The sequence below is a fragment of the Pseudonaja textilis genome, chromosome 7 (assembly GCF_049901715.1).
Source record: "Pseudonaja textilis isolate UNSWEBS1 chromosome 7, rPseTex1.2, whole genome shotgun sequence".
Lineage (NCBI taxonomy): Eukaryota > Metazoa > Chordata > Lepidosauria > Squamata > Elapidae > Pseudonaja > Pseudonaja textilis.
The window spans coordinates 45,112,496-45,124,807 of NC_141996.1; the positions used below are offsets into that span (position 1 = coordinate 45,112,496).

A 12,312-nucleotide genomic window follows, 5' to 3' on the forward strand; every position below is an offset into this window, starting at 1 on the left:
TATTTTTTTCTTGTTTTTTTCATCAATTTTGGAGGGACATACAATTCTTGATAATGATACTGTTATGTCATATTTTCTCTACTTGTGTATGATTGTCTTCACTGTGTTCCATAGTATATCCAACACCCAGGATTTTTTTTGTACCCCTCTCTTCTGACTGATACCTTTCAACAATGATATCTCTCTTGACAGGCCATGGCTTTTAATGGAAAAGGCAACTAAGTAAGTGTCAGAAAATCCTGCTCCAATTGCTGATGTTTTATATGGGCTTGATCAGAGTTACTTTAATTGATAGCAAGTATGTTCTGACTATTTATGGCAGTTTCAATGTAAAAATTCTGAACACAGCCATATCCTACTTATAAGAGGGTGTGCACATTTAGGCAACCATGTTATTGTACTTTTCAAATTGTTAGTTCCCCCCTAAAAAGTTTAAGTTTGTTTCTCAATTGAATTGTATATGTTATATTAAATGTGAAAAAAATCTGAAGTGCTTTATTTTGGTCTGATTTTTTTATATATTTCAAAAACTTTTCGTTTTAACAGGGATATGTAAATTTTATATCCACTGTATACAGGACTTTCTTATATATTTATCAGATCTACTATGACTGAAAGAAACTGAATAGAAATCTTTTAAATCAACTGTTGCCTTATCATTATATTTGAAATAATATATCTGATTCAACAGATGAAATCTGACCTTTTCTACACACAAGACCAGTGATACATTTAAGTGCATCATAGTAAAAAAATATGTGGCAAAAATCTTTTGTTGCTGGAATGTAAATTGGCTCTAAGGTTTATTGTTCTGCAAAAGCACATTTATTTAAAATGTATATGTTTAATATGATTTATTTGAATTATTGCAACCTAATAATTTATCTTATTGTGCAAAAGTAAGCTCAGTCAATAGGACTGATGCCAAATGTTCAGTGATCTTTCCACGCTCACGTTAAACATGGCAATCTATGAAAATACTTTTCTAAAAGAGAAGAAGATCAGAAGACATTACAAGCTGTGTGCATCCGGGTTGAGGTAGTAGGTTGTATGGTTTAGAGTTACACCCAGGAGTTAACTGTACAACCTTCTAGCTTTCCTTGGAGCACACTTGAATCTTCAAAGATTTCATCATCTTTTTAATCTATCCAAGCATTGTGTAGTAAATACAGAACAAGTATTATAGATAGTCATTGATTTACGACCATAATTCAGATTGGACTTCCATTGCTAAGTCATGTTAAGTGATTCTATTACTCATATTTGATTCTATTACTTTTTTTGCCATGGTCATTAAGTAAATCATGTAGTTGTTAAATTAATCTGGTTTCTATATGGACCTTGCTTGTTGGGAACACCCTGGAAAGATTACAATTGTGATCTCAACTCTGGGAACCTGCAACTCTCATAAATATGTGCCAGTGGCCAAGGACCCAAAATTTGTTCGTGTGACCATGGAGGCACTGCATCAATCATAAGTGATGATTTCCACCACTGTCCTAGCTTTGGTCATTAAACAAATAGTCATAAGTCAAGGACTACCTAGATGAAGTTTTATTGATATTAAAATATGACTATTTTATTTGCAATGTTATGAAAAAAGGTAATGTTCTTGCTCTATAATTGCACATCATAATATTTGAAAAAGAATGATGACTTGTTTTAGGTATATTTGTAATAAAGTTGGAAATATTTTAGGTACATTATCTGGAATATTTATTATCTGCAAATAAAGGAGCGCATTTCTGTATATTATAGTTATAGTACTTTTGGGTGTGTGTTTTTTTTAAATATAAAAGGATATTTTCATAAATCCACTTATTTTAGGTGAAGAAGTATGGTATATCGGAGTTTTGGGGAGGTGTTTTCAGGATAAAGCATCCAAAAACTTCTGAAATAGTTAGGATCATTTATTGCTTTTGACGTATGAGGGAGCTATTAGCAAAGCAGTGATCAAGTACAAAGACAAAAATGAAGTTGCTGGGCATGGTGGGAAAAATTGAAATAGCATGAGTGTTTTAAGAAAGAGTTAAAATATGATGTGTTCTCTATTTTCCAAAGTACTTTCTGATTGTTAGTTTGGGCTTGTCTGGAATGTTCATGTTATTTGCAATTTGGCATTAAACAAAGCTTTGCTTTTATAAATGCTATAAAAACAAGACAATGACTATCTTTATTGAATCTGCTGATCTCTTATTTTAATGTTTTGTTGAAATAAAACACTATGGTTGACCCCACAAATGCATTTACTTCTTCTATTTCTGTTTTCTCTTTAAGTAATCTAATCACTTTGTGGATGATCTAAATGCATAGGCTGTATGTATGGTGTCTGTCCATTGAGGAAAATCAACACCAAATTTTTGAAACCATTTTCATCAAGACTAAAACATCCATATTGTATGTTGCATATATGTGATGAAAATAGGGTTCACGTGGATTGAGATGTCATCTGTTATCTGTGCATAAGAAATCACAATACTAATAGGAGGTGTTCCAACACAACCGTGTTAGTGAATACAATTATGATCCCTTTGCATAGAGTCTGAGAATTTAAAGTGCATTAGCAGGCACTTTCTGTTAGTTTCTGTTTTATTTGCAGGTAATAATCATTTTTTTTTTAGGATTTAAAGATTCTCCACTGAGCCGAAGGGAGAATCCAGGAAGGGAGAATCCAGGATGGGTAGTCTCTAGTCTCATAGCACTGCAGACCAAGTTGAAAAACTGAGGTCACACCCCCTGGTAACGGTTCCCAGTTGTTCACTCGGTCTCAGCATGTTCAGACCATCCTTTAAGGGCTCTGAATAGTTAATTCTCCCTTTGGCACCCCAAGAAGAAGTGTTCAGGTAGGACCAACGCTCCTTTTCTAGCACTATTTCATGTAATTTTTATTAATTTTTTGATACATTTGTGAAGAGATCTGAGTTATAATTTAAATTATTTGTCCTTTTTAGTGTAGTTTATGTTTTTTTCTTGGAATACATATTCATGAGTTTGACTACACAGTAAAGTTTTCCCAGGAATGAGGAAAGGATTGATGATTATAGTGGAAAACATCTTGACCTTAAAATAAAAAAAGTATATGAAAATACGTGTCTTAAATAGGAATGGGGAAGCCTTAAGGTATGCAATTAATGGTAAAAGATAGGATAATGTACACTATAGTGTGAAGAATGAATATTCACCAAAAGTAGCAAAATTATCCTTCTTTCCATATGGAAGTGAATGTTGAGATAATATGTCAAGAAAACAGAAATACATTATAAAAGTTAGTGGACAGTATAATTTTGATATATTGATGTGGTGTAAAGAACAATGTCCTGCAAGATGAACTATATGAAAAGTTATTTAAAAACATATGAAAGAAAACAAGAATAGGCCAAGATTGGAGAATATTGTTTGAAACTACAATGAATGTTATTTGAAACTACAATTAATCAACTCTCACTTCCATATAACAAGATGGGCAGAAGGGTACTCTTAGATAATTTTGCTTCTTTTGATGAATAGTCATTCTTCACACTAGAGTACACATTACCCCATCTTTGTACCATTAATATATATTTAAAATTCTGCAGGATCAATGGATCTCAATATAGTTTTGTTTGTAGTTTCTCAATATAGCTTTCTTAGTAGTTTTGTTTTATTTGTAGTTTCAAACAGCATTCATTGAAAGCCTCTCCAATCTTGGCCCTATCCCTATCCCTATCAGTTCCATATACTGATTCATACCTAGACCTTTTATCTTTAAAGTCTCTCACTTTGAATATCTTTTTAATTCTACCTTGCTATAACTTTCTTGGTCTTCCCCTTCTTTCCCATTCTGCAGCTAATTGAGTGGGGAAGAAGGGGAAGACCAAGAAAGTTATAATAGGTCTATTTCTGTAATTATTGCAACATGTTTTTTGCAATCTTGTATTAGTGCATTAATTAATATTTAAACAAATTCATATCTAGGCATAGAAAGTATTATATTAGAAGTGAAAACATACATATGTGAACCCACATACCACATTCTTAAACATAAGGTTGTAGTGCTATAGGCAAACCTTCGCTATAATGATCACCATAAATACAACCATGTGCGACTTGCACATGAGTCAAGCCATTCATGTAAAACATTTGCCACATGGTTCAAATTATTTTCTTCATGCTACCATACTTTGGGGGAAGCAAGCTAAATGCTCTCTTCCGGATATGTATATTTTCTAAGTCAAGTAAATGTTATAACTAGAAAACCTTTTTTTTTTTTTTGGGGGGTTGCATACATTATAACAATAATTACCTGGTGAATAGAGATACCTTGCAGATATATCAAACATACTCATTTCCTCCTTTCATTTTTTTCTAAAAAGTCTTTTTTATTTTAGTATACAGATGCCAACCTTGCATTCATCTCTTCACCTTTAAAAGCATTTTTGAAAATGAAAATACTGGTAAATATGGCTTCAGTTGTTCTTAACACTTTGGCTCATTAGGATCAACATGCCATGACTGTGGGAATATGGTTGCAGATCCATTGATCTGAAACATTTAAAATAAAAGCAATATAGAAAAATTAACAATATTGTTATGTTTATTCAGTTACAAGTTGACCACAAGTCAAATGTCATTTGAAGATCTTTACATCTTTCAGGAGAGGACAGGGCTAGACAAGTGAGCAAATTTGTGTAGTCATATTGTCATAAGAACTCCACAGCATACCTATTTATCTTCAATGTCATAACATAAATATGACAGTAAGCATCATAAACTTCAATGTGATTGAGAATAGATACATGTGTTAAAAGTTTTCTAGTAGTGTACAAGTTCCTTGCTTTTCTGTTGAATATTAGAAAGATGGGTGAATGCGTCTTATTGAGAGTGGGTAGCTTCATTATAGTGGAAAAATAATGAGACAAATTAACAGCATCAAAAGAAGCAAACATATGTACACCCTCCATGTTTAACAATCAAGTAAATTCAGTGACATTATTTTTTTTAAAAAAACCTCAAGTTCTTTAGAAAAATTAGAAACAGCTTTCTCATGTATTCTGAGAAACATCACCATCTGTTTTCTTACTTTTTCATTACTAATAACTAATTATAACACATATAAATCTATGGCTATGAGATAAATATAGCATTATTCCCCGGAAATACCCACAGAAGAACTTGATAAGGAGTTTATGTTCCCTATAATTGAAGGTTGAAAAGAAAGACTTAATGCTCTAATATGAGTTATGAAAAACGTTACTGAATTTCTGTAAAAGGGACAATGGATCAAACTTAAATTATGAAAGCTGATTTTATTGTTTTCAGCATCTTTTAATAATAATGTTATTAAAAGTTATAATAGGGATGTCAAACTCAAGGTCCTCAGGCCGGATCCAGCCCACAGGGTGCTTAGATCTGGCCTGCAGTGCCTCTGCCAGTGAATACGGAGCTCAGTAGGGCTGCACACAGCCCTTACAAACTCTGTTTTCACTGGCAGGGGGTAGTAGGAGCCCATTGCAGCCAGAAATGGAGCTTGGGAGCCTGTTTTCGCTGGCAGAGTGCTCGGTGCCCCCAACATAAGCGATATTTAGCTGGCCATGCCCACCCTAGCCACACCCACCCTGCCCCCCCAATGTCAAACACAACCTTGATGCAGTCCTCAATGAAATCAAGTTTAACACCCCTGAGTTATAATGACAACAATAAACTAATGTAAACTAGAAAAATGATAGAATAAAAATAAGGAGTATAAGGTGCAGAAAATAAACAAAAAAGGAGAGAGAGAAAGAAAGCTAAAGTAAAAATTAAGGAAAAAGTTTTTTTTTAAAAAAAACAAAAGCATTTCTCCATATAAAGAACTCTTCACAATTAATTCCTAAATCTTATTTCAAATGTATTCAGAATCTTATTCTGTCTGTGGCTTTCTAAAATTTAATTTTTAATTATGGCTTTTTTTGTGTGTATTTCCTCCTTCCATTTTTTTCCAACTTGTCATTAAAACTTTCTTTTGTTAAGGATTGAAGGAAACTCACATGATTCTTTCAAATTTCTTGATCCAAACTGCAGGTTTCTAAAAACTGAAAAGCAGTTAATAAGGAATTTCTGAAAGTGATTAGAAATGGAAATATACAATGGTGTCCTTCCAAAGACATCGACTATGGTTTGAATAATATAGGTATTCCCTTGTCTCCCAATGTTCAAAACCTACTACTGACCACTATCTTGCAATCTCTGCAGAAGCAGCTATCTGAAGCACTTGTGGACAACCTTAAGTCTCCTCTTATCTGGAGGATAAGCCAGTATATTTACAAGCTCTTCATTCCACTGTGGCTGTTGCCTCGGCTTTTCACAAAGCTGTTTCTAGGCCATCTTTTCTTTCTCTAGAAATCTGAAAAAAATATTATGTTTTTCATGATTAATAATTAAATTACTGTCTTTGTAGTAGTAGGCAATTGATTTTCAGGTTTCCTTCAAACTGATAGGTATAGAAAAGATGACCTGTATACAAGATATTTGTTCTAGCCAGGTTTGGAGAATGATGTCCCAATTTTGTGAATCTTGCCAAAAGTATCATTAATATATAGTTTAAATTACAAGAGGGCTAGAATGCAAATTCACTTTACATGCCCTCTGGGAAAAAATGGTTAAGGCTTTCAAGATAAATAATAATTCCATGTTTTATACAGTATATAATCTCTGACTATATGAGAAAAACTAGCCCTAAATTAGGTTCCAATAATGTCTCCCAAATAGGAGATTTATTATTGATCATTCCTGAAAGTTGTAATTCTATAATCACTAAAGAGATTCTGGAGAACCTACCATGCTGGCTTCCTGTCGATTCAAATTAAATCTCCAAACTAATAGCATAATGATAAAACAGCAAAGTCTTCAGGAGAGATGTTATTCCATCAGACTTGATTAAACTGAGCACTAACTGGTGAACACAGATTCTAGCACTGTTTACAATATGGTAAACAGCATATATGTGTACAACTATAAATTTTCCTTTAAAAACTCTTCCTGAATAGAATATATCTATTATTGTCTTTATATCTAAAAAGGGAACAAAGTCTAATCCATCCATTATGAGCCTATTACCAAAGTAAGCATTATCAGTAAACCCTTTAGTAAACATCTTTACTGGAAATGAATGGACTGGTTGAAAGAGTAATCTGGATTCAGGATCGAAGATCAACTGTAGAACAGTCCTACAACATCTAATTCAGAAATATATATTCTCCCTAGGAGAGATTTATATGTGAGGTTTTTTTTTATTTTAAAACAATTTTGACTCATAAGCGCACCAACGTGCCTATTGTCCCTGTCCTATTGTTTCTTTTTTTATTTTTTTATTTTTCTTATATGTATCCATGTATTCATAACTATGTTTTTACTTACACTTATTATCTTGTAAGCAATTCACTAAATAAATAAATAAATAATGTGTGGTTAAAAACTGAGGAAATCTATTGCTAATGTTTGATAGTACTCATTAAAATAGTGCATAACCATACTTGCATCCAAATAAAACTTGAAAATGGAGGACATTTTATTGACCAGTGCCTGCCTACATAATACACACCCATACACACACACATCCATACATATTATCATCTTAAAATAAAGCTGCCCAATATGCAAATCTTGTTTTGTTTTCACTTCAGAGTCTAGCATATTCTTTCTGTATTGAAGAATGAACTGAGAGGAGCATTTTAGAAGCTACTTAAGTCACAATATGCAGGTAGTTTAGAACTATTTTAAGAATTTTCCCTTGAGCTGAATATATGAGAAATCGTTCTACTCTAAGGACCACTGTGTGTTTCTCAGCATGTAAAGGATAGAAGCAGGGATAGTCCTTCCATGGGAATGGAGGCAGGGTTGGTGATTTTTGGCCTACTATTCCTTCTTAGCCATATACCAGAAAGTTTTTTTTTTTAAAAAAAAACCTCAATCAACTTGAGCACTGTGGTTAATTATGGTCCATATATTTCAGTGAAGAAGCCTGTATATTCAATAGATTGATTCACCCTGATAATCATCCAGGACTGGGTATCTGTGGAGAAAAGGATTCCAAAGAAATCAAGAGTTTGAAACAAAAAAATGGCTGCATTTTAATTCTATTAAAGGAAAGTATAAATTACAAATTATTTCTAAAGATTCTGAAATTCATAATAAGAACTAATATGTGGTGCGGCATAACAATTCTGCTATGATGGAAGTTGATATTAATTTCTAGTAGAGTTTATTTCTGTAAGTATTCTGTTCACCTTTAATCCTTAGTGATTTCTCCAGATGCACAGAAGGGAACAATATAAAAATATATCTTGCTGCTTCAGCAAAACAAAATCCAGCTGGCAGGGAAGTGAATCTGCAAGTCATTGGTTACAGCTGTGTTTCGATTTATCTGATGGTTGAAAAAATAAATTACCAGATTAAATGGCTAAAAGGAGAGTCTTTGTGTAGCCCTTGTGTATAGAATGAAAGTGTTTATGGTTTATACATAGCTTTGCAATGTAAGCTAGACAACTGTCTTTTTCAAAAAAATTCCAAAATTCAATTTCATTTTTTCAGTGGTAACTGTATGTGTTTGAATACTCATCTCACCTTGCAATATTTAAGAATGTCAGTATTATTGTGCTGTGTAGTTTATAAATGGAAGGCTGCTCAGTTTAACCCTTAAGTATAGAAAAACATATCGTTTGATATATCTGCAACTACATACCGAACTTTCATGAAAATGGCATCCTTTCGGTAGCCTTAATTTTGCAGAGTTGTATTGCATGAACTTCATATGCATGTGCTTTGCAGCTTGTAGGAAACTGAAGTTGCAGTTACAGAATCAAGAACAAAACTATATTCAACAATGGAAATGAATCTCTGCAATTTCTGGTGGAAGATAATATGTTTTAAAATTTGTAGAAATGCACTTTGAAAGAAAAAACATTCAATTTTTTTTTTACTATGAATAAGCAATGATATAAAAACTCAGGACACAGAAAGTCTTAGTAACTCCATTGTCTTACCAATTAAGACCTTGGGTTATCTCCATAAATTACATACATTACAGATATTACTTTATTATTTTACTCAGAGTTTTTACAATGGCTGTCCTTTTATTCATTTCTTACAAAATGTTCATGATAGAAACTTAAATACCAGGTCAAAATTCAATGTGAAAATTAAATCTAGGATGCTGGCCAAGTTTCAATGTAATTTAACGTCAGATAGTCCATAGAAATGCTTATAATATTGTTAGTGGAATATTTTCCTTTTTTTTTTTCTCAGTAGCATTACCGCATTAAAAACCATTTGATAGAAAACCACTAAGATGTAGAATAAATAACCATTATATATAGAAAGCAGACAAAGGTGTGATTGATCTGTCTGGAATTGGCAGGCTCTTTCGCTGTGTCAGGCTGTGTCTTTGATCAATGTTGGTACAGCCTCTGACCCTAAAAATCAATGGAATTGATGGAAAGGCAAACCATGAGAATGCAGAATAGGTTTTAACCTTTACCAAATGTAAGGTTTGAAATATTAATTGTATGCATGTACTTAGCACATAAGGGTTTTATATAAGATTGTTTAACTATCAAAATGGTCTTTAAAAAGGCCCTTACAAAGCCGTACGTTATTATTACAAATAATGACATTTTGCTTGTGCAGGATATTTTTCCCCCAGTAATATAAAACTCTTCCTTTGGAAGAAGACAATGAAGATGCTTACTTACCTAGAGTTATATTCATAACATTTTTAATGTAAATCAGTCTTATAAATATTTTTTTAAAAAATACACTTGATATGGAGATTAGAGGCAAGTTTGCTCTAGTTTAGAAAAAAATAGGTTGGAATGCAACCTTGGAATGATTTATTATACTACTTTTGAGCAAACATTTAAGTACATGGATCTAGGAACATATAATTTTTCTACATATGACCATGAAGAAATAAAGAAAAGAAATAGTTTAATTTTAATATAAATAAAATTAATCTTGTTCATCTTTTTAAAAAGTTGATTAATAATTTTATTTATTTTTATGTTTCTTTAAATTGTATAAAGTAGTGTTACTGTTTAAAATTGGTTACAAATCACATACTCATTTTAAGAAGAAATGTATAAAATTATTGAAGCTTTACTGGAATAGAATGATTTAAGCTCAAATATTAACTTTTTTCCTGAAAAAATGGAAATGTTTTTGCACATTAAAAAAAAATTAATTTGCATTTCCAGGTACAAGAAAAAATTAACACAATTATACAGAAATAATAATGAATACTATATGTTGTTTTGCTAATATATTATAATTATTTAATTTGGGTGAAGGAACACAAAATATACATCTTCTTTGAGGATATGTTTAATGATATGAATGGTAATTAGTATTTATTAGGTAACATTTTGTACAAAGTTTAATGTCTGTAATTTCACATGATTCAATTTATAGTATAGTGTAATTCAACATTTGTACTACACTACAACTGTGAACCTATGACAGAAAAGTAAACAAAAATCACAAGCGTAAAACTGGACAAACAAAACATTTTGGAAACATATGTAGGGTATGTATCAAATTATGTCTTTATTTGTTAAAATATATAGATTTTGGGAACATTAAATGAAAAAATTATGAGATTGAAGCTAAGATTTATTTTTTTATTAGTGCTACTTACTGAAAACTGCTTAGTAGGCATGTATATGATAAAACTACCATTCAATTCAAAATATCTCAGTTGTAATAAAACTACTAAAACAAATCTATTACTTTTCTGCATTTCTGTATACATACATTTCTGCATATGAACTGGAAAGCAAAAACATAGTGAATATTTCCTCTATGCCAGCGGTCACCAACCAGTCACTGGTGGTCCACAAGCGGTCACTGGTGGCACCCCCAGAGCACCCCCAAAGCAATTAATCCAGGCTGCACAGCAAAACAAGGCTGCACCACCCACATGGCCCGCCCTCCCGACCCACTCACTCCTTACCTGGCAAACTTGCCTGCTAAGGTGCTATTTTTCCTTTTTCCGACCATCAGCTGTTCTGCTGTGCTGGGAGATTTAGATTAGCTAGAAAGCAGGAAATCATTGGATTTCTTGTTTTCTAGCTAATCTTTAGATCTTTGGCTCTGGTTTTAAGTAGAGCTGAATCTTCCTTAGGACTGAAGCAGTGCAGACTTAGCTAGCTGATGGCAGAAACACAGATCTCAAAGTGAAACTGATCTGTAAGCAACTCAATCTGCCTGCCTGCTTTGCCTGATTTGGGGTAAAAGTTGCTCTTTTTTATAAAAAAATCAATATTTACATACATGGTGTGTTGTGAGTTAATTTTGTGAGTTTGTTTGCTAGCAAATGTTATGTGACAGATTCAGCTAGGCAATAGCAGAAGGATAGATCTCTGAATGAATCTGTGATTCTGTGAGCAACACAATCTGCCTGCCTGCTCTGCCTGATTTGGGGTGAAAGTTGCTCTTTTTTATGAAAAATTCAATATTTATATAAATATTTATAATATTTACATACAAGCCCTGCCAGCCAATCACATGACCACCAAGCCACACTCACAAATTAGGCCATGCCCACAGAACCAATTGTTAAGAAATTTGAATTCCACCCCGCCTCTATGTGTTTGTGTGTGTGAGAGAGAGAGGGAGAACAGAGAGAGAGTGAGAGAGTGAGAGAGAGAAAGAGAAATATGGAGGGAGAGTGGTTAGGTCAGATCTCTCTCTCTCTCCCACCAATGTCAGCAAGCCACCATCAATCAAAATTTGTATCAGTGGTCCCCGGGGTTTAAAATTATGAGTTTAGTGGTCGCTGAGGTCCAAAAGGTTGGTGATCCCTGCAAGCATCTCACATTGTGGAACTTAATTTCTCTGTAGAAAATATTCTTTTATTTCAGAATAACTCGGCTTTTATTTTTAAAAGATCTTGCTTTCATATCTACATCTTCAAAAATCACACACTATAATGTAGCAATGCAAAATACCTTTGCTTTAAAACCTAGCCCATTGTATGTATCACTTGAAAAGCTTTGTGAACTGTTTCCTGGACCCCATGTCTAAAAATTAGCAGTCAGCATGGGTATGTTAAAAACAGATCATGCCAAACCAATCTTATTTCATTCTTCAGCACAGTGACTAAATTAGTAGACCAGCAAAATACTATGGACATAATATATTTAGATTTCAGCAAGGCATTCAACAAAGTAGACCACAACCTGCTTTTTAGTAAGCTAGAAAAAAGTGGAATAGATAGCACCACCACTAGATGGACTTGCAACTGGATGGCAAACCATACTCAACGAGTAGTCCTTAATGAGTTTAAGTCTACATGGAGGG

General features: G+C 33.0%; 2 protein-coding genes across 5 annotated transcripts in view; both read left to right on the forward strand.

The window, feature by feature from the left end:
* The window catches only part of LOC113436308 (uncharacterized), a 187,283-nt gene that overhangs the window by 166,094 nt on the left and 8,877 nt on the right, over positions 1-12,312 (forward strand). Inside the window, exon 3 of one of the 4 annotated variants that reach the window (XR_015744340.1) lies at positions 2,622-2,843. The exons of the other annotated variants lie outside the window; for them this stretch is intronic. The gene's annotated coding sequence lies outside the window, so the exon portion shown is untranslated. The remainder of the gene's footprint in view (positions 1-2,621; positions 2,844-12,312) is intronic. 4 annotated transcript variants of the gene reach the window in all.
* The window catches only part of CXADR (CXADR cell adhesion molecule), a 244,819-nt gene that overhangs the window by 43,187 nt on the left and 189,320 nt on the right, over positions 1-12,312 (forward strand). The window lies entirely within an intron of this gene.